This window comes from Leucopleurus acutus, assembly GCF_964270905.1.
Source record: "Leucopleurus acutus genome assembly, chromosome: 16".
Classification (NCBI taxonomy): domain Eukaryota; kingdom Metazoa; phylum Chordata; class Mammalia; order Artiodactyla; family Delphinidae; genus Leucopleurus; species Leucopleurus acutus.
Window position 1 is genome coordinate 62,986,393 of NC_139158.1, and position 21,696 is coordinate 63,008,088.

At 40.1% G+C, this 21,696-nt stretch overlaps 1 long non-coding RNA gene across 1 annotated transcript in view; it reads left to right on the plus strand.

The window, feature by feature from the left end:
* The window catches only part of LOC309973784, a 97,616-nt gene that overhangs the window by 1,386 nt on the left and 74,534 nt on the right, over window positions 1-21,696 (plus strand). The window contains exons 2-3 of the long non-coding RNA XR_014326840.1: window positions 871-946; window positions 1,197-1,318. This is a non-coding gene — a long non-coding RNA (uncharacterized lncRNA). The remainder of the gene's footprint in view (window positions 1-870; window positions 947-1,196; window positions 1,319-21,696) is intronic.

Consider the following 21,696-nt stretch of genomic DNA (forward strand, 5'->3'; position numbering starts at 1 on the left):
TTCCATGCTTTGGGCCTCAAAACAACTGTGTGAGACAATCCACAAATAGTTTGTACTCTCCATTGGATACTAGTCCCTAATGTAAGTGTGGTAGGTAAAATTAGGTCCCTGCCTCCAAGGAGCTTATAGCTCAGTGAGAGTGATCCAAGCCCAGGCAATCTGATGCCAGTGGCTGCTGCTTTACCACCTTGAGAATCTGTATTCCTAAGGGGACTACACTGCCTCCTCAGTAATTTTCAGCTACTGATATCTGTGCATACCAGGATTTCTCAACAGCAGCACTCTCGACATTTTGGGCCAGATAATTCTTTGTTATTGGTGGCTGTTCTGTGCAGTGTAGGATGTTTAGCAGTATCCCTGGCCTCTATTCACTAGATGCCAGTGGCACCCTCTCCCTAATTGTGACAACCAAAAATGTCTCCAGCCATTACCAAATCACCCCTGGTCAAAAGCCACTGGTGAATACCATTTGTATCCTCCTGGTCTCTGAGACCTCCAAACAAATATTTGGAGCATGACAGTCCCCAAATCACTTTGAGTGGGGAGGCCTTGAAGAGGAGAGAAGGAAACAATGTGGCCTACGTTTTTGAAAAGCCCATCCGTTTTTGAAAAGCCCAAAGAATGAAGACTGAGACAAAGAGAAGACAAGTGGGAAAAAACAAAGGTAGAAGAGAAATGATAGAGGCAGAGAGGAGCTCATAGGAAATCACCCTTAAGTTACTTAGTTCACGCTAACAAAGTTAGTTCACATTAATAAAGACAAAGCCTTAATGAGGCCTCGCTGTACTGCCACTCCCTGTTTGGGAAATGCTGGTCTGATTAGCAAATAGTGTTGAACACTTTTGTGAAAAGATTTATTTTCTTTTACAGCATGGTACCAGATATGACCTCCCTGAACTGGTTGCTTGCAAGAGACTTTCTTCAGAGATTTCAGGTTACCCTCAAGGTAGTTGTTTTCTTGGGAAAGCCAAGATTCCCTGGGGAGTTGGCAAAAGTCACAAAGCAATGGCAGCTAAGTGTTTCCAGGTTTTCCAAGAGATAGATTGTACTTAGATTAAGCTAATAAGAACATCAGCACAATAGTTATTTGTATTTTCCTAACCTGTTTCATCCAGGAATCTGTAAAACATATAGACATTTATTAATTTTCTTCTTATAATGGTGAGGGAAATCATTGACATTCTCCTATTTTATAGATACAGAAGCCAAATTATGGAGTCCACAAAAAGTAGTGAGAAATCCAGAACAGCCTCCTGGAATCTTCACTCTGGGCCATTCTTGATGCTCAGCACCACCCCAGATCTCCAGCTTCCTAGTAGTAAGCTACTGAATTTTATGTTTTCATAGGCTTTAAAATATTCCTTAGTCTCTTCACCTGACCCACAAAAACAGGCCTATAGAGGCTATGATTTTAAATAGTGACGGTACTTGAACTAGAACCCAGATCTCATGATATTAGTCCAGTACTCTGTCTACTTAAGCAAGCCCATACATCCTTGTAGGTGATGTTTAACTTAAAGAAAATATAATTAAGATAGAAATTCTAATGCACAGGGAAATCCAGACCTATTCAATCCTTTTCATTCATTTCATGGGGACTTTACGAGTTAGCTTTGATGAGTAAAAGAGAAAGTCACTGAGGTATTAATGAAAAGCATTTAGTAACTCTGAAATTAAATTTGTCTTTGGGTTGATGAGGTAGATGGGAGGTATAGTGAGCACCGCCCCCTTACCCAAAGAAGTCTTGAATAGTTTATCCTCCGAGAACTAAACCAACAGAAATGAATTCTTAATTATTTAATCATATATAGAAACGACTTATGAGATAATGTGTCAATGGGGAGATTTAGGAATCTAGTCTAATGGAAATACTGTCTCCAAATAATGTCATTATGTCAATGATTCTCAAATCCATTATTTCCAATCCAAACTTCTCCTCAGAATTCTAGCCTTACATGTCCAAGTGCCTATTTCTTTCCATTTGCTTGTCTCACAGAGATCTCAAAGTTATTGTGTTTATAACAGAACTCTGGGTATGTCCCACTGCAAATCTTCCTCATCTCAATTAACAAGGCACTGCTCTCTACCCAGTTGCTTAAGTCAGAAACTCAGGAGTTAACTCAGTTCCTTCCTTTTCCTCACTTTCTTCATCCAATTCATTATCAAGTCTTATTGATTCAATGTCCAAAATAAATCTCAAATCCAACCACTTTTTTCTCTACTGCCACTAGCCTGGTCCAGGCGATAGTCATCTCTTTCTTGGATACTGCAACAGTCTCCTCTTGCCCCTTTACTTCATAACACTTAACACAATTTGTTTAATTTATTGGTCCGTTTTTCTTACTTGTGATTTAATAATCTCACTTCACTACTAGAATGTATATAAAGTGCTTGAGGATAGGTACAAAATCTATCTTTTTTTTTTTTTTGGCTGCATTGGGTCTTCGTTGCTGCGTGCGGGCTTTCTCTAGTTGTGGTGAGCGGGGGCTACTCTTCATTGCAGTGTGCGGACTTCTCATTGCGGTGGCTTCTCTTGTTGCGGAGCACAGGTTCTAGGCACACGGGCTTCAGTAGTTGCAGCACGCGGGCTCAGTAGTTGTGGCTCGCAGGCTCTAGAGCGCAGGCTCAGTAGTTGTGGCACACGGGCTTAGTTGCTCCGTGGCATGTGGGATCTTCCTGGACCAGGGGTCGAACCCGTGTCCCCTGCATTGGCAGGCAGATTCTTAACCGCTGTGCCACCAGGGAAGTCCTGTTATTTATTTTTAAGTGTGTGTGTCCTTTCTTTCCAGCTAGATTATAAAATCCTTGAGGGCAATGACTATGTGTACTGTTGCCTCCTACAGTGTGTTAAGTCTAGTAGGGTCTTGATGTAAATTGTGTTGTGATTTACAGGGTTACTTAGTGTCTTGGCATCTCTACAGAAGACTTCAAAACTCTTAAGGAAACCACAATGATATACCACCTCACACCAATTGGATGGCTATTAGGAAAAAAAAAAAAGAAAGAAAATGACAAGTGTTAACAAGGATGTGGAGAAATTGGTGTACTGTTAGTTGGAATGTAAAATAGTACAGCCACTGTGTATGGCTGTTCCCCAAAACAATATGGTGGTTCCTCAGGAAATTAAAAATAGTATTACCGTATGATACAGCAATTCCAATTCTGGGTATGTATCCAAAAAAATTGAAAGCTGAGTCTCAAAGAGATATTTGTATACCTATATGTATAGAAGCATTATTCACAATAGCCAACAGGTGCAAGCAACCCGAATGTCCATTGATAGATGAATGGATAAACAAAATGTGTTATATACATGTAATGGAATGTTATTCAGCCTTAAAAAGAAGGAAATTCTGACATGCTATAACATGGATGAAACTCGAGGACATTATGTTAAGTGAAATAAGCCAGTCACAAAAAGATAAATACTGTATGATCCCATTTATATGAAGTACTTAGGGTAGTCAAATTCATAGAAACAGAAAGTAGAATGGTGGTTGCCAGAGTCTGGGGGATGAGGGAGAATGGAGAATTGTTGTTTAATGGGTATAGAGTTTTAGTTTTGCAGGATAAAAGGTGTTCTGGAGATTGGTTGCACAACGTGGTGAATGTACTTAGTTGTACACAAAAATGGTTAAGATGGTACTTTTTTTTTTTTGCGGTACGCGGGCCTCTCACTGTTGTGGCCTCTCCCATTGCAGACCACAGGCTCCAGAAGCGCAGGCTCAGCAGCCGTGGCTACGGGCCCAGCCGCTCCTCGGCATGTGGGATCTTCCCAGACCGGGGCACGAACCCGTGTCCCCTGCATCAGCAGGCGGACTCTCAACCACTGCGCCACCAGGGAAGCCCAAGATGGTAAATTTTATGTTATGTGTATTTAACCAGAATTTTTTTTTCAAAAGACCACTGAATAGGGAATCAAAAGACCAAGGTTGGAGTTCCTTGTTCCTTGATGACTAATGAATCTTGAGCAAGTCACTTTTTCACTCATGCCTTGATTTCTTCATCTTTAAACAGGGTAATAAAACATTCCCAGCTTCTGGGTTTATGTAAGGATCAGAGAGAAAAAAAAAACAAAAAATGAATAACTCTTAAGATAATATTTTTGAGTAGTAGTTCCAGTATTCCAGTGTCCCTGATCTCCTTTAATATTCATTACAAATTTTATGTCTTATTTCATAACAAAATATTCCTAAAGATGTCTTAGCAATAACCTGTTACCACTTCAAAGGATATGTACGCTGAACTCTTTCAACTTGGGTTGCTCACCTTATAATTTGGTCCTGGGAAAACAGCAAATAAAAAGCCTTTATGAGGGCTATTGATGACCTAAGATCCTAATTACTAATGTGGTTTAGCATTAATTGAGCAAATACAAGTTTAGGATTCTCATGTGAACATAATAAAGCTGGTCCCAAATTAAGGGGATAAGAGGAAGAATGAACATCTGCTGAGTACCTAATAACTGTTAGGCCCTATAACAGATGTGTTACATGCATTATCTCATTTAATCCTCACAACAGCGTTGTCAGGTTAATAGCATCATACTCGTTTTATAAACGGGGAAAACAAAGCTGAGAGGTTGTCACTTGCCCAGGATCACACAATGAATGACAGAGATGCAATCAAGTGCAGGTCTGTGTGACTCTAAAGCCCATACTCTTTCTACTGTGACACTGCCTCTCAAAATATATTTGACTATGCCTCTTGGTAATAGAGTTAATGGTAAATATTATATATTTGATATATATTCATACATTTATATCAATTATCTTACCTTAGTCATTACAAGTAAGATAGACTGTGGTAGGAACAATTATCACCACTTTATAGATGATGAAACAGATAGAAAATTTAACTTACCTAACGCCAACATCAACCAGTCAATAAATAATAATAACAGGACTTGAAAATAGGTACTGCAATTCTCAGACCCATGTGTTTTCCACATCAGCCTCATGAGAGCAGAATTTTATCTCTGAATTTTCTGGTTCTGACATTTTTTTGTGGGAGCGAAAGAGTGAGCATCTTGAAAGTCCTTCAGTTCTCAGTATACATGGACAGATTAAACACGTCTTCATCCTTATTCTCTCCCCCATTCACTAAAATGATATTGAGTTAATATTTTTAATGTTATCAGTCCACAAGGACAAAGGGAATGAGAAAGATAACAGGGCTTCCCTGGTGGTGCAGTGGTTGAGAGTCCGCCTGCCGATGCAGGGGACATGGGTTCCTGCCCCGGTCCGGGAGGATCCCACATGCCGCGGAGCGGCTGGGCCCGTGAGCCATGGCCGCTGAGCCTGCGCGTCCGGAGCCTGTGGTCCGCAACGGGAGAGGCCACAACAGTGAGAGGCCCGCGTACCGCAAAAAAAAAAAAAAAAAAAAAGAAAAAAAGAAAGATAACAGCAGATGAAGGATATCAACAACATTTTGGAAGATGGAAAGTTGAGCCAAGAAAATTGAGTTCCAAATACTGGGGAGGGGTATACTAATGAGAGGCAAGCAGGTTCATGTTGCAGAACACTAAAACATCAGGAATTGAAAGGAGCAGATACTATAGCAGCAGAGATATGTGAGGGGCCAAAAGGAGAGGGATTGGCTGAAAGTCTATTTAAGAAGTTAAACTACCAGGCTCCTTCCTCATCCTGCTCAGTTAGGCAGCTATGCCTCTATGTCCCTGGTTTATTCTGTGAAAAATTGAATTAGAGAAGCTCCAGACTGAGGTACCAGGTACAGCTAAAGGTCATAGCTGAGGAGGCTGGGGTAGGAGGATACCACACTGAAAACAGAGATCAGATGAATATCTACATGCTGAATGATGAAACTCACCCAGCCTTCTTGCTCTACTTCACTCCAGGGATGCTGACAGCAAGGCTTATATTCTCGAGGCAGGACAGCAGAGGATTAATTTTGGGAGAAACTTAAAATTGGATAACCCCAGAAGAAATATCTATAGATAATGATACTTGAGGGTCTCCCAACAAAACAAATAGGTCCCCACTTTATCAACCTGTGATGAAACCCACCAACTGACAGACTCTTCCGCCTAACATAGACCTTCCAAATACCTTTTAAATGACTCACTCTTAAATATGAAGGGACAGCAAAGGATCACCAGATAGTTGAGATAAACCTTCACCAAGAAAGACAGCATCAAATAGAAATGGAAAACAGGCAATATAGAGAGCAGAAGAATATTTTTTTGAAAACAATAAGCATCCTCTGCCTCTGATAGTATAAAATAGTGCATGCATAAAGCAAAGACAAGTTGCTCCAAAAAAAAGGAGGAATCAGAGAATAATAGCTCTGGGAAATTTTTTTAATAGCAAAAACAAATAATAGAAGTATTAATGTATAAAATTGAGGAAATCTCCCAGAAAAATAGAACAAAAAGACAGACCTGAAAATAAAAGAGAAAAGATAATTAGAGAATGAATCCATAAGGTCCAATGTTAGGCTAACTGCAGTTTTAGAAATGGAGAAGAAATAAAGGGAAGAAAATTATCAAAGAAATCACAAGGTCTCTGATAACTGAAGGACACGAGTTTCCAGATTGACAGAGCCTGCTGAGCGCCCAGCATAATGAAGGGGAAAAACCCAAAAGAACTATGGGACATTATCATGAAATTTCTAAAGACAAGGGATAAAGAGAAGATCCAAAAATCTTGTTGATAGGAGGTGAAGAGGGAGCAGGGAAAGGGGAATGGATTATTCATAAAAGAGTAGGTAATAAGAATAGCATATTCCTTAACATTGACACTGGTGGTTAGAAGACGATGAAACAGTGCTTTTAAAATTCTGAGAGAAAATTATTTTCAACCTAGAATTCTATACTAAGTCATGTTATCAATCAAGTGTGAGGCACAATTAAAGATTCAAGGATCAAAAAAATTTACTAACCCTCAAGCTTTTCCTGGGACACTACTGGAGGATGTGCTCTACTGAAACAAGAATGACAAAGATAGAGGTTTTAGGAAAGAGGGGAATCAACCTAAGAAAGGTAAAAGGAAGTCCTACGATGATAGCTCTACAGCAGACCTGTACAGTGAGGGGTAGTCCAGACTAAAGGGGAAGGAGTGCTCCTGGGGAGTATTTCCAGTAAAACTCTTAGTGTATATGACATGTTTGGGTGTGCTGAAAATAGTTAAGGCATTTTTACATTTCTGTTAGAGAGTCTGGAACAGTTAGTGATAATGATACAGAAAATTTGGCAAACAAAAAACTGAGGCAATTATTAATTGCAAGACAAACAAAAAGTTACATAAGAAAGGAAATGTAATCATAATACAATCAATTGATCCAGAAGTAAACCACACTTTTAGAGTCATAATAAGGTTAATATGAAACATTGATTTAATTTAAATGTGATATAACAATATTGTGAGGCTGAAGGGAGGGAAAGCATAAAGTGTTGGATCTTTATCTTTTATATCAGGTACTGTTTAAAGTTTACAAATCAAAAAGAAAGCAGTAAAAATATTTAATTTAGAAAAATGTTAATAAATATGCAAAGAAAAAAAGCCAGTGAATGAGTCTGGGAGGGTATCTCAGGCTTTGGGGAGGCCACCACTTTTTTTTTTTTTTAAGTCTGTGTGTGTGTTAAAATATACTCCTGCTGTGTTTTGTTATGAGCCTTGTAGTTCCATATGACTTTTTTTAAACCACAAGACTTAAAGTATTTACATGTATTACCTTGATAAACGTTAAAAATATCAAACAGAAAGAGAGAGAGAGCAAGAAAGAGAGAAAGAAAATCTTGTGTCTATCCAGACCTATGATATAAAATGACATTATGAATTTTCTTTATAGATAAGTCCTGGAAGAATACTAGAAAATAACAACACTAGATATTTCAGAGGAATAAAACCCTAACTATTTAGGCCATTTTTTTAAGTATCGCATTTAATTTGGGGTGTCAACAGTTGCTGCCTTCTTGCAAAATGAGAGAAATAAGGTGGGATACTAGAGCATTGCTATCCTCTGAGTTCTAATCAGTCTTACTGGCTGATTTTTTTAAATTGTGAAAACAAATGTCATCGATCTTCTGGAATCTCAAAAAGATGTTATCCTCAAAATTAATGTTGTGAGACTATCTCATATATGGAATTAGGAGACCTAGGTTTAAATCCCCTATCTATGACTTACTGGCTCTGTCACCTTAGGTATATTATTGATTCTGGCCCTCCCGTTTCCTCTGCTTACTCCAGAAGCTAAATTGCAATGAAAAATGTTCAAGAAGAACTGCTTCATGCTAAATCCCTCTAGTAGTGAATATGCTCCAGTGTACTTATTAGGGATTATTCAGTCTCCTCTATTAAACTATAAGAACTTTAAAAGTACCAACTATATCTTTGCCTCTGAAATTTTCCACATCCTATTATTGCTGTTCTCTGCTTCTAATGGGCACCAAATCAATGTTGCCAGAGATTTACTGACCATATTGTGAGGAGAATGTTTGTCATTAAATGTTCCCATAATTCCTTGTTTAGAAAAGACAAAAAGTTCCATATGCTCCAGGAAGATTCTATTTTCATTGTTAAATTTAGGCTTAAGTTGGACGTAAACAGTAAAGTAAAAACAAAACTGTCTTCTTCCAAAGAAAGAGTTCCTTAATGATTTTTATATATGTAAATATATATATAAATATATATATAATATATTTTTAAAAATTTTTGGCCATGCTGCACGGCATGTGGAATGGCATGTGGGATCTTAGTTCCCTGACCAGGGATCGAACCTGGGCCCCCTGCATTGGAAGTGCTGAGTGTTAACCACTGGGCCACCAGTGAAGTCCCATAATGATTTATATTTTTATAAAAAGGAAAGATCTTATCCAAAACCCTGGAGTACCCCCAAAGATTTGGTAAACTTAACTGCTATTGTTACTGATATCTGTGTTCTTATAAGTATTAACAAAAGAATTTATGACACATCTAAACAAAATTATAGCATGAAATCTAGAGGAAGCCTGGTGAAGGAGATATAAAGAGAGTTTTTATGATCTTGAAAAGTACAAACGGGACTTCCCTGGTGGCACGGTGGTTAAGAATCCGCCTGCCAATGCAGGGGACATGGGTTTGATCCCTGGTCTGGGACGATCCCACATGCTGCGGAGTAGTTGTGGCGCACGGGCGCACTACGCCCGTGCGCCACAACTACTGACCCTGCGCTCTAGAGCCTGCGAGCCACAACTACTGAGCCCACAAGCCACAATTACTAAAGCCCGCACTCTGCAACAAGAAAAGCCACCACAATGAGAAGCCCGTGCACCACAAAAAAGAGTAGCCCCCGCTTGCCGCAGCTAAAGAAAGCCTGCACAGCAACGGAGACCCAACACAGCCAAAAAAAAAAAAGTACAGAGTAAGACTTAATTTGTTCAACAATACCTAGAATGTTAGAACTTTAACTCACCTTTGGAAATTTAAAATACACTTTCAGAAAATAAAAATTAAATTAAAATGCCCACTAGATAGTGGACCTTAAATTTTTTATTTATTTTTTTTTTTTTTTTTGGCGGTACGCGGGCCTCTCACTGTTGTGGCCTCTCCCATTGCGGAGCACAGGCTCCAGACGCGCAGGCCCAGCGGCCATGGCTCACGGGCCCAGCCGCTCTGCGGCACGTGGGATCTTCCCAGACCAGGGCACGAACCCGCGTCCCCTGCATTGGCAGGCGGACTCTCAACCACTGCACCACCAGGGAAGCCCTTGGACCTTAAATTTTTAAAAGTAACCATTTCATATATTTGAGAACAGTATAATTTTTCAATTAAGGCTATATTATTATAGCTAATATTTAGTGAATGCTTCCTTTTGAACACTCCTCTAAGCTCCTTAATATATTATCTTGTTTTCCTAACCCTGTGAAATAGGTACTGTAATTACCCCCATTTTACAAATAGAAAATGGGCTCAGAGATTAAATATCATCTTCCAGATGCGATCTGATCAGTTCCCAGATATTATACCTCCTTTAAATATGACTTTTCCCCCCTTTTATTTATTTATTTATTTATTTTTAAATTTTTGGCTGCGTTGGGTCTTTGTTGCTACATGCAGGCTTTCTCTAGTTGCAGCGAGCATGGGCTACTCTTTGTTGCAGTGTGCGGGCTTCTCATTGCAGTTGCTTCTCTTGTTGTGGAGCATGGGTTCTAGGTGCGCAGGCTGCAGTAGTTGTGGCATGCGAGCTCAGTAGTTGTGGCTCGTGGGCTCTAGAGCGCAGGCTCAGTAGTTGTGGCCCATGGGCTTCATTGCTCCGTGGCATGTGGGATCTTCCCGGACCAGGGCTCGAACCTGTGTCCTCTGCATTGGGAGGCGGATTCTCAACCACTGTGCCACCAGGGAAGCCCCCTAAAGTTGGGTTCCTTTGAAATGACCCAAGGCTCTCTTAATATCTTCCTTCCTAAATTGTACTCCAATTCCCTTTTTTTTTTTTTTTTTGGCGGTACACGGGCCTCTCACTGCTGTGGCCTCTCCCGTTGTGGAGCACAGGCTCCGGATGCACAGGCTCAGCAGCCATGGCTCATGGTCCCAGCTGCTCTGCGGCATGTGGGATCTTCCCAGACCGGGGCACGAACCCGTGTCCCCTGCATCGGCAGGCGGACTCTCAACCACTGCACCACCAGGGAAGCCCTCCAATTCCCTTTTGATGGTGTTAAACTCATTCCAGTTTAAGATTGTTCTTGGTGGAGCCACATGACCTGGTAGCTTTTATTATCCTCCCACATGTATAATCGCTTGTTAGCCTCTTTATTTCTAGCTTCCTCTAAGTATTTCTTCTCAGGTTCTTGGTTTCCCAACATACAGTGTTACTTCTCTACTGTTAGATAACTTTTTTTTTTTTTTTTTTTGGTGACGCTGCATGGCTTGCAGCTTCTTAGTTCCCCGACCAGGGATGGAACCCGTACCTCCTGCGGTGCAGGCCCAGAGTCCTAACCACTGGACCACCAGGGAAGTCCCTAAATAACTCTTTTAAACAAACAAAAAAATACCTTTAAATAGCCTTATTCTTTTTGAGAAATCTCTTTTCCTTCCCCAAGGTCCCTTCCACCCAATAACCTCAGTATAAAATAGTCTCTTTCTCTGCTGAAACTTTGTAGTACTTCACTTATGCCTGCTTTCTTGATGTTATTTGTCATGTTCTCTCTAGCATTAGAGTTGTCTGTATTCCTTTACTGTTTGCTAGAATCTAAACCTCATGGGACAAGAGCCATATTTTACACATTTTTGTATTCCTTTGTATTCCTTGCACATAATAAATGTTTAGTGGGTGTTGTTGAATGAATGAATAGGCAAATGAATAAATGGAGTCCTATTTAGTGGTGTGTTAAGAGTTGCTCTTTCTAGATTCTGAATGCTAATTGTTAAGTTCTCAGGAATTTTGCTAGTAGGCTGTTAAACTATTGGTAGCTTGAAAACTGACCATGGTAGAAGTATTCCCACCAATGTTTTGTTGCACAACACAACAAAGTTTTTTTTTCCACCAGAGAGCCAGTTATTATTAAACAGTTATGTATTTATCAAACATTTACCAGCACACCACTGGTCCTATTCTTCCATAATAGAAAGCTGTATATACCTCTTTGTGTTAATATTAAAAAGCTGAAGAGTTTCTAAGCCATCTTTTCTAATCTCAACATTTTACAGGTAAAGAAATTGAGATCCAGAGAAGTGAAGTGGTTTGTATATGTCATACATCTAGATAGTAGCAAAGCAGAAACTGGATTCCAGCTCTTCATTCTTCTGGTCATTTCTTCTTTTTATGCCACCACATTGACTTCATTTCTATGTTGTTTTACTGTTGCTTTGTTCCTTGGTATAACTTCAGATAAGGTCGTAAGTATAGTTCCACACATAGTAATTAAGAGGCATCAGTGAACAGAACACAGCTTTCTCTACTCTTTGTTCCTTTTGCAAACAGATTTAACACATTTGTTTTTGGAGAAAGAGCAGATTTTGTTCCTGAGTTTTATGGGCTGAGAAAAAAATTTTGCGTTTAATGTTTCTTTATTGTTTAGTTAAAAATTTTTTATTGAATAAAAGAGACTGCGTTTCATAGAAGTACATTATATGACACTTAGAAATGTGTTTGTAAACTTTTATTGCACACTCCCCGAGAATGACTGAAAGCCAGGCAGCAACAATTTTGTCTCTTCCACAGTGGCATGGCTGCCCAGTAATACCTTCTTCACTGACCTGCCTTGTTTTCTAATATTCTCACCATTAGTTTGACAATATGGGATCAAGGTATTTGTTAAAATGCACAAATGTTACCTCGGAAGAAAAGAGCAAAAAGCCATTTTTAGAACACTAGAGGAATAAAAATAGGACAGATATTTTGTGATTTTGAAGGGATAAGGGTGATAAAGAGAGACCCAAGATAGTGTAGGAATTTCCAGTAGGATAGATAGGACAAGCTTATCTTTGGTGATTTGTCACAACTTAGAACCCGTGGGGACTTCCCTGGCGGTCCAGTGGTTGGGACTCCACCCTTCCATTGCAGGGTTCAACCCCTGGCCGGGGAACTAAGATCCCCATATGCTGCATGGCACAGCCAAAAAAACAAAAAGTTTGAAAAAAAAAAAAAAGAACCCATGACAGCCAGAGGATAGCATGAGAATATTGGTCATAATCAGTGGATTTATTGGAGACTTCAGTGAGATCTTGGAAATATGGTTAACTTCTGAGAACAGAACTAGTAAGAAACAACCTGGGCTTGTCAGACCTCTCTTGGAGTATTATCATTAGAAAATTTGTAGACAAACTGGAACACTTTCCAGGGAGAAGATTGTGACAGAAAAATCCACCTTCAGTAAATATTTATGTTCCAGCACTGTTCTGTACATTGGGATACCATCAGTGAACAAAACAAAGATCCCTGCCCTTGTTTCTGTTTGTTTGGTTGGTTTTTTGTTTGTTTGGCCCCACTGCGTGGCATGCAGGATCTTAGTTCCCTGACCAGGGATTGAACCCATGGCCCTTGCAGTGGAAGCATAGAATCCTAACCACTGGATCGCCAGGGAATTCCCCTCCCTACCCTTAGGGAACTTAAATTTTTGTAAGGCTAGACAGACAATAAACAAAATGAATACTGACTACAGTTTGTTAGAAGGTGAAAAGTGCTTTTGATAAAAAGAAAAAAATAGACAAGGCAAAGTGAATCATGTCAAGAATATCAGGAAAAGTTGAAGGATGATAGTTCTGTTCCTTCTATGAAGTATGTATAATAATATTTACCATTGCTATAAATATTGAATATGGTTCTATTTGTTAAGTACTTTGTACTATGCCTAACATACTTGACAGTAGACAATAAAAGCTCTGCTCCACATCATCTTTACTCCAGGATCCAGGTCTTCTATCTGAAGTATTGTCTGTTTTATGGAAGAGGGAAAAGAAGCAGGCAAACCACTCACTGGCTCTTAAAGCTTCTGCCCAGAAGTCACACATCACCAATTTTATTAGACCAGGTCACATGGTGTGATGGTTTTCAGAATATGTCCACAAATTCTTTGACACTCCTCCCTTCAGAAAGTGGAGTCTAATTCCTCTGCCCTTGAGTGTGAGCTGGACTTAGTTTCTTGCTTCTCACAAATACATGATGACAGAAGTGATGATGTGTGACTTCCCAGACAGGGTCATAAAAAGCATTGCAGGGGCTTCCCTGGTGGCGCAGTGGTTGAGAGTCCGCCTGCCGATGCAGGGGACGCGGGTTCATGCCCCGGTCCGGGAAGATCCCACATGCTGCGGAGCGGCTGGGCCCGTGAGCCATGGCCGCTGAGCCTGCGCGTCCGGAGCCTATGCTCTGCAACGGGAGAGGCCACGGCAGTAAGAGGCCCACGTACTGCAAAAAAAACCCCAAAAACAAACAAACAAACAAACAAAAAGCATTGCAGCTTCTCTCTTGGTCTACTCACTCTGGAATAAGCCAGGTACCATGTCATGAGGACACTTAGGTAGCCAAATGGTTAGACCCATATGGTGAGGAACTTAAGCTCTTCACTAACAGCCAGTGAGGATCAGAGATCTCTTGCCAGTAGTCATGTGAATGAGCTCTCTTGGAAGAGGATCTTCCTGCTTCACTCAAGCTTTCAAATGTCTGCAGCCCCAGGAAACATCTTTTTTTTAAATTGAAGTATAATTGATTTACAATTTTGTATTAGTTTCAGGTGTACAACATAGTGATTCAATATTTTTATACATCACAAAATTATCACCACAATAAAGCTAATTTCCACATGTCACCAGCAAAGTTATTACAATATTATTAACTATATTCCCTATGCTCTACATTACACCCCCAAGACTTGTTTACTTTATAACTGGAAGTTTGTACTTCTAAATCTACCTCACCTATTACACTCATTCCCCCCTTCACCTCCCCTCTGGCAACCACCAGTTTGTTCTCTGTATCTATGAGTCTATTTTTGTTTTGTTATATTTGTTCATTTGTTTTGTTTTTTAGATTACACAGGTAAGTGAAATCATGTGGTATTTGCCTTTCTCTGTATGGCTTATTTCATTTAGCATAATACTCTCTGGGCCCATCCATGTTGTCGTAAATGGCAAGATTACATTCTTTTTTATGGCTGAGTAATATTCCATTGTAGATAGATAAATAGATAAGTAGATATAGATTTTTAATTTATTTATTTATTTATTTATTTTTGGTTGCCTTGGGTCTTCATTGCTGTGCACGGGCTTTCTCTAGTTGCAGTGAGCGGGGGCTACTCTTTGTTGTGGTGCACAGGCTTCTCATTGTGGTGGCTTCTCTTGTTGCAGAGCACAGGCTCTGGGCACACAGGCTTCAGTAGCTGTGGCATACAGGGTCAGTAGTTGTGACTCGTGGGCTCTAGAGCACAGGCTCAGTAGTTGTGGCGCACAGGCTTAGTTGCTCCATGGCATGTGGGATCTTCCTGGACCAGGGCTCGAACCTGTATCCCCTGTGTTAGCAGGCAGATTCTTAACCACTGCACCACCAGGGAAGTTCCAGTAGATGTAGATTTTGAATCATTGTGTTTTCATTTTCATTTGTCTCCAGGTATTTTTAAATTTAAATTTTCCCTTTGATTTCTTCAATGACCCATTGATTGTTTAGTACCATGTTGTTTAGACTCCATCTGTTTGTGTTTATTCCAGTTTCTTCCTTGTAGTTGATTTCTGATCTCACACTATTGTGGTCAGAAAAGATGCTTGATATGATTTCAGTCTTCTTAAATTTATTGAGACTTGTTTTGTGGCCTGGCATGTGATCTATCCTGGAGAATGTTCCATGTGCACTTGAAAGAATGTGTACTCTGCTGCTTTTGGATGGAATGTTCTATATATAGCTATTAACTTCATCTGATCTAATATGTCATTTAAGGCCAGTGTTTCCTTATCGATTTTCTGTCTGGATGATCTGTCCATTGATGTATGTGGGGTGTCAAAGTCCCCTACTATTATTCTGTTACTGTCAATTTCTCCCTTTATGTCTGTTAATATTTTCTTTATGTATTTAGGTGCTCCTATGTTGGGTGCATATATTTTTATCATTATGTCTTCTTGTTGGATTGATCCTTTTATCATTGTGTAATGTCCTTCTCTATCTCTTGTTATGGTTTCTGTTTTAAAGTCTTTTATCTAATATAAGTATTTCTACCCCAGCTTTCCTTTTGTTTCTATTTGCATGGAATATATTTTTTCATCCCGTCACTTTTAGTCTGTGTGTCTTTAGATCTGAAGTGAAAGTCTTGTAGGCAGTATATATGTATATGTGTATGTGTGTGTGTGTGTGTGTGTGTGTGTGTATATGTCTTGTTTTTGTATCCATTTAGCTGTTACGTGTCTTGTTGGAACGTTTAGCCCATTTACATTTAAAGTAATTATTGATAGGTGTGTACTTACTGCCATTTTGTTAATTGTTTTCTTGTTGTTTTATGGTTCTTTTTTGCTCCTTGCTTCTTCTTTTACTCTCTCCCCTTTAAGACTTGATGACTATCTTCAGTATAATGTGTGGATTCCTTTCTTTTTGTGTGTGTATCTATTATAGATTTTTAGTTTGTTGTTACCATGAAGTTCATATAACTAACTATAACTCCCTCTCTCCCTCTCTCTCTCTCTCTCTCTCTCTATATATATATATATATATATATATATATGATTATTTTAAGTTGTTGAGCTCTTAATTTTTAACGCATTCTAATAACACTGCATTTTTACTCCTTCCCCCATGTCTAATTTTTTTCACATCATATTTTACATCTTTTTGTTTTGTGTATACTTTACTTATTGTGAATATAGATGATTTTAATTCATTTGTCTTTTAACCTTCCTACTAGCTTTATAAGTGGTTGATCTACTGCTTTTACTGTATGTTTGCCTTTACCAATAAGATTTTTCCTTTCATATTTTTCATATTTTAGTTGTGTTCTTTTCTGCTTCAAGAAGTCCCTTTAATGTTTCTTGTAAAGCCAGTGTAGTGGTGCTGAACTCCTTTAGCTTTTGCTTGTCTGTGAAACTCTTGACCTCTCTTTCAAATCTGAATTACAGCCCTGCTGGGTAGAGTATTCTTTTTTTTTTTTTTTTGGCTGTGCCATGTGGCTTGTGAGACATTAGTTCCCTGACCAGGGATCGAACCCATGCCACCTACAGTGGAAGCGCAGAATCCTAACCACTGGATTGCCAGGGAATTCCCCTGGGTAGAGTATTCCTGGTTGTAAGTTTTTTCCTTCTATCATTTTGAGTGTATTGTGCCACTTCCTTCTGGCCTTCAAAGATTCTGCTGAAAAGTCAGCTGATTGTCTTATGGGAGTTCCTTTGTATGTAACTAGTTGCTTTTCTCTTGATGCTTTTAAGAGTCTCTCATTATCTTTAATCTTTGCCATTTTAATTATAATGTATCTGGGTGTGACCCCTTTAGGTTCATCTTGTTTGAGACTCTCTGTGCTTCCTGAACTTGGATGTCTGTGTCCTTTATCAGGTTAGTGAAGTTTTCAGCTATTATTTCTTCAAATAAGTTCTCTGCCCCTTTCTCTCTTATTCTTCCAGGACCCCTATAATGTAATGTTAGTATGCTTGATGTTGACCCAGAGGTCTCTTAAACTATCCTCATTTTTTATTTATTTTTATTTTTATTTATTTTTTTTACGGTACACGGGCCTCTCACGGACCAGGGCACGAACCCGTGTCCCCTGCATCGGCAGGCAGACTCTCAACCACTGCGCCACCAGGGAAGCCCATCCTCATTTTTTAAAAATACTTTTTTCTTTTCAGCTTGGGTAATTTCCACTACTCTTTCTTCCTGTTCGCTGATCCATTTCTTTGTATCATCTAATCTACTGTTGATTCCTTCAGTGTATTTTTAATTTCAGTTATTGTATTCTTCAGCCCTGTTTGTTTCTTCTTTAATTATGTGACTCTGTTAAACTTATTCCTGTGTTCATCCATTCTTCTCCCAAGTTCACTGAACATCTTTATGACCATTACCTTGAACTCTTTATCGGATAGGTTGCTTATTTCCACTTCACTTCGGTCTTCTTCTGGGGTTTTGTCTTGTTTCTTTGTTTGGAACATATTCCTCTGTCTCCTCATTTTGCCTAATTCTCTGGGTTTATTTCTATGTATTAGGTAGGTCAGTTATGTTTCCTAATCTTGGAGAAGTGGCCTTATATAAGAGATGTCCTTTGGGACCCAGCAGCACATTCCTCCTGGTCACCAGAGCTGTATGCTCTAGGAGTGCTCACTATGTGGGCTGCATGGACCCTTCTACTGTGGTAGGGCCAACTGCTGAGAGTACACTAGTAGGCAGAGGTGACCCCTGGCCTGGTTGGCTGCCAGGCCCATCCTTGTGTGGTGGTTGTCGGGCTGCTAATGGGGAGGACTGGGTCCCAGAGCAGCTGGCTGCATGACCTGGGGGTTCCCAGGGCTGGTGCTAGCCTGCTAGTGGGTGGGTCAACCCCCAGTGCTAATAGGCTAGAGGGAGAACTTCTAAATGGTGCTTCTAAGCACCAGTGTCCTCATGGTAGAACAAGCTCCCATAAATGGGCTGCTGCCAGTGTTTGCATCCCCAGGGGAAGTCCCAGTTGCCTCCTGCTTCTCCAGCAGTCTCTCCAAGATCAGCAAGTGGGTCTGACCCACTTTGAAGTTACTGCCTCTCTGCTGAGACTCAGAGTGTGAGATTTTACACACACCCTTTAAGAGCAGAGCCTCTGTTTCCTAGAGCCCTCCGACTCTGTTCTGGGGGCTCCTCTTCTCATGCATGACCCCTCAGCTGGGGAGCCAGATGTGGGTCTCATACCCCTCACTCGTTGGGATGAACCTCTGCAATTGTGATTATCCTCCTGTTTGTGGCTTACCTACCCAGGGGTACGGGTCTTGACTATACTGCATCTTTGCCTTTCCTACTAGACTTGTTGTGGTTCCTTCTTTATATCTTTCATAGTAGAAAATCTTTTCTGCTAGTCTTCAGGTCGTTCTTATAGATAGTTGCTCTATAAATAGTTGTCATTTTGGTGTGCCTGTGGGAGGACGTGAGCTCAGAGTGAGCCATCTTGGCCAATGCTCCTCTCCTCAGCAAAACCATGAGAGACCTGAGCCAGGACTACCTAGCCAAACTACTCCCAGATTCTTGACATACAGAAACTATGACATAATAAATATTCATTGTTTTTAACGGTAAAGTTTTGGAGTAATTTGTTGTACAGCTATAGATAACTAATACATACGGCCACCCCTTAGTTCAATGGGGCAGAATATATAATCCTCATGCAGAGAGAGGTATAGTAAGGAGAGAAATTGGAATATTTGGTGAGCAGTAATATCTATAACAGTAGGTAAAAAATATATATATATATATATTTTTTTCTTTTGCGGTACACGGGCCTCTCACCGCTGTGGCCTCTCCCATCGCGGAGCACAGGCTCTGGATGCACAGGCTCAGCGGCCATGGCTCACTGGCCCAGCCTCTCCGCAGCATGTGGGATCCTCCCAGACCGGGGCACGAACCCGTGTGCCCTGCATCGGCAGGCGGACTCCCAACAACTGCTCCACCAGGGAAGCCCTAAAATATATTTTTTAATTTAATTAATTAATTTATTTATTTTTGGCTGTGTTGGTCCTTCATTTCTGTACATGGGCTTTCTCTAGTTATGGTGAGTGGGGGCTACTCTTTGTTGCATTGTACACAACATCATTGCGGTGGCTTCTCTTGTTGTGGAGCACAGGCTCTAGGTGCACAGGCTCTAGGTGCACAGGCTTCAGTAGTTGCAGCACGCAGGCTCTAGAGCGCAGGCTCAGTAGTTGTGGCACACGGGCTTAGTTGCTCCGTGGCATGTGGGATCTTCCTGGACCACTGATCGAACCCGTGTCCCCTGCATTGGCAGGTGGATTCTCAACCACTGTGCCACCAGGGAAGCCCCTAGCTAAAATATTTAAATCTAGTCCTCTACCTTTTCATTAGACAAATATCTAAAGCAAGGAATAAATCATATAACCTCTGTACATTTACTCCCTTTTCCCTATCCTGTCATCCAGGAAGTTCCATAATCAGCAAGTAAGGAGGTGTTTAAGTCTGGGTTCTGATACCCCCTTTCTAATCCCTACCCCCTTCTAATTCCTAGAAGTGTTGTCAGATTCCATTCTTTTCCCTGCTTTTGATCCCTCCTTAGTCCCGAATCAACCGGTTTTATATTCTGACTCTACTACTCAGTTTTACAAAGAAAGGAGATTTCTTTTTCTAAGCTTTCCCCTCTTTTCCAATTTAAGCCTGGAGTCCTTCATTCTCACTTTCTGGATATTTCACTAATACCTCTTTCCTTTCTCCTGCCCCAGTCCCATCATTCACAGAGAGACAGCTTGGAACAGAGCATTGGCCAGTTTATAGGCATTAAAAACTCTCATTCAACCCTAAGCATGACGTTGGCTTTGTTCAAGTTTTTCAAAATGGAAATTTATATTGTTTTTCTGTTTATAAAGGAAATAAAGGCTCATAAAAAATGAAACAATAGAGAAATAAAAACTGAAAGTTCTCCAGAATTTTTATTATGCATATACAAATAAACACATATATTTTTACACAACTGGCATTGTAAAACACATTCTCTTCTATAACTTTTTCAGTTAATAAATTGTGGTCTTTTTTCTATGTCAGTACTAACCGATCTATCTTATGATTATTAAAACTGCACGATAGGGACTTCCCTGGTGGCGCAGTGGTTGAGAGTCTGCCTGCTGAAGCAGGGGACACGGGTTCGTGCCCCGGTCTGGGAAGATCCCACATGCCGCGGAGCAGCTGGGCCCATGAGCCATGGCCGTTGAGCCTGCGCATCCAGAGCCTGTGCTCCGCAACGGGAGAGGCCACAACAGTGAGAGGCCCACATACCGCAAAAAAAAAACCCCAAAAAACTGCGCAATAAAGGGGGGCCATAAAGTCTGGAAAAATAGGGAAATACACATAATTGATTTATTGATATGACATTACAATACATAATATGTTCAAAGTTTTGTCGTTCATTAACAATGTGTAGTTCAATGCTCTGTGCAATATTGCAATGAACATAGTAGATAAATACAGAATTTCTATCAACTCCTACACATGCATCTGAAATGCATTACCTCAGTTGATTGTGGACTTGGTTTCACTGAATAAGCCTGTTCCTTTGGTGTACACCAGAAGTAACCAAGGGGGTAAGTATCTATCTGATTTTTTTTAACATCTTTATTGGAGTATATTTGCTTTACAATGGTGTGTTAGTTTCTGTTTTATAACAAAGTGGATTAGTTATACATATACATATGTTCCCATATCTCTTCCCTCTGCGTCTCCCTCGCTCCCACCCCGCTAGGTGGTCACAAAGCACCGAGCTGATCTCCCTGTGCTATGTGGCTGCTTCCCACTAGCTATCTATTTTACGTTTGGTAGTGTATATATGTCCATGCCACTCTCTCACTTTGTCACAGCTTACCCTTCCCCCTCCCCATATCCTCAAGTCCATTCTCTAGTAGGTCTGTGTCTTTATTCCCGTCTTGCCCCTAGGTTCTTCATGACCTTTTTTTTTTTCTTAGATTCCATATATATGTGTTAGCATATGGTATTTGTTTTTCTTCTATCTGATTTTTAATAAACTTATGCTTCCAGACTCTGTGGCCACTCTATATACCACTGTGTGGATATCCTGTAATTTATTTAACCAGTCCTCTTCTAATGGGACATTTAATGTCAAAATGGATGACATTAGAAATTTGATGTTATTGCCAAACTGCCTTCCACAGAATAAAATCAGCTTATGTTGCCACTAACATTTGAATCAGCTTATATGACCACCTACAGTACATGAGACTGACTCTTCCCCCACAAATTCACCAACACAGGTATCACTAATCATTTAAAATTTTGCCAGTATGATTCCTATTATTGTTTTAATTTGAATTTATATAGGGAAGTCGCTGGAGGTCCAGTGGTTAGGACTCCATGCGGCATAGTCAAAAAAAATTGAATTTATTTAATTATCAGTGAGGTTGAGAGTATATATTTCAGTGGTTTTAGTATGTTTGTTATGTGATATAACATGTCTGGTCATTTTTGGTTTTGGTGGTTTTTATTATAAAATAAAACAGATACAGAAAAACACACTCACACACAGAGCTTAGCGAATTATTACAAAGTGCACTCCTTTTTAACCAGTCCAGAAAGATGTGAACTTTCAAAGATGCAAACGTGTGT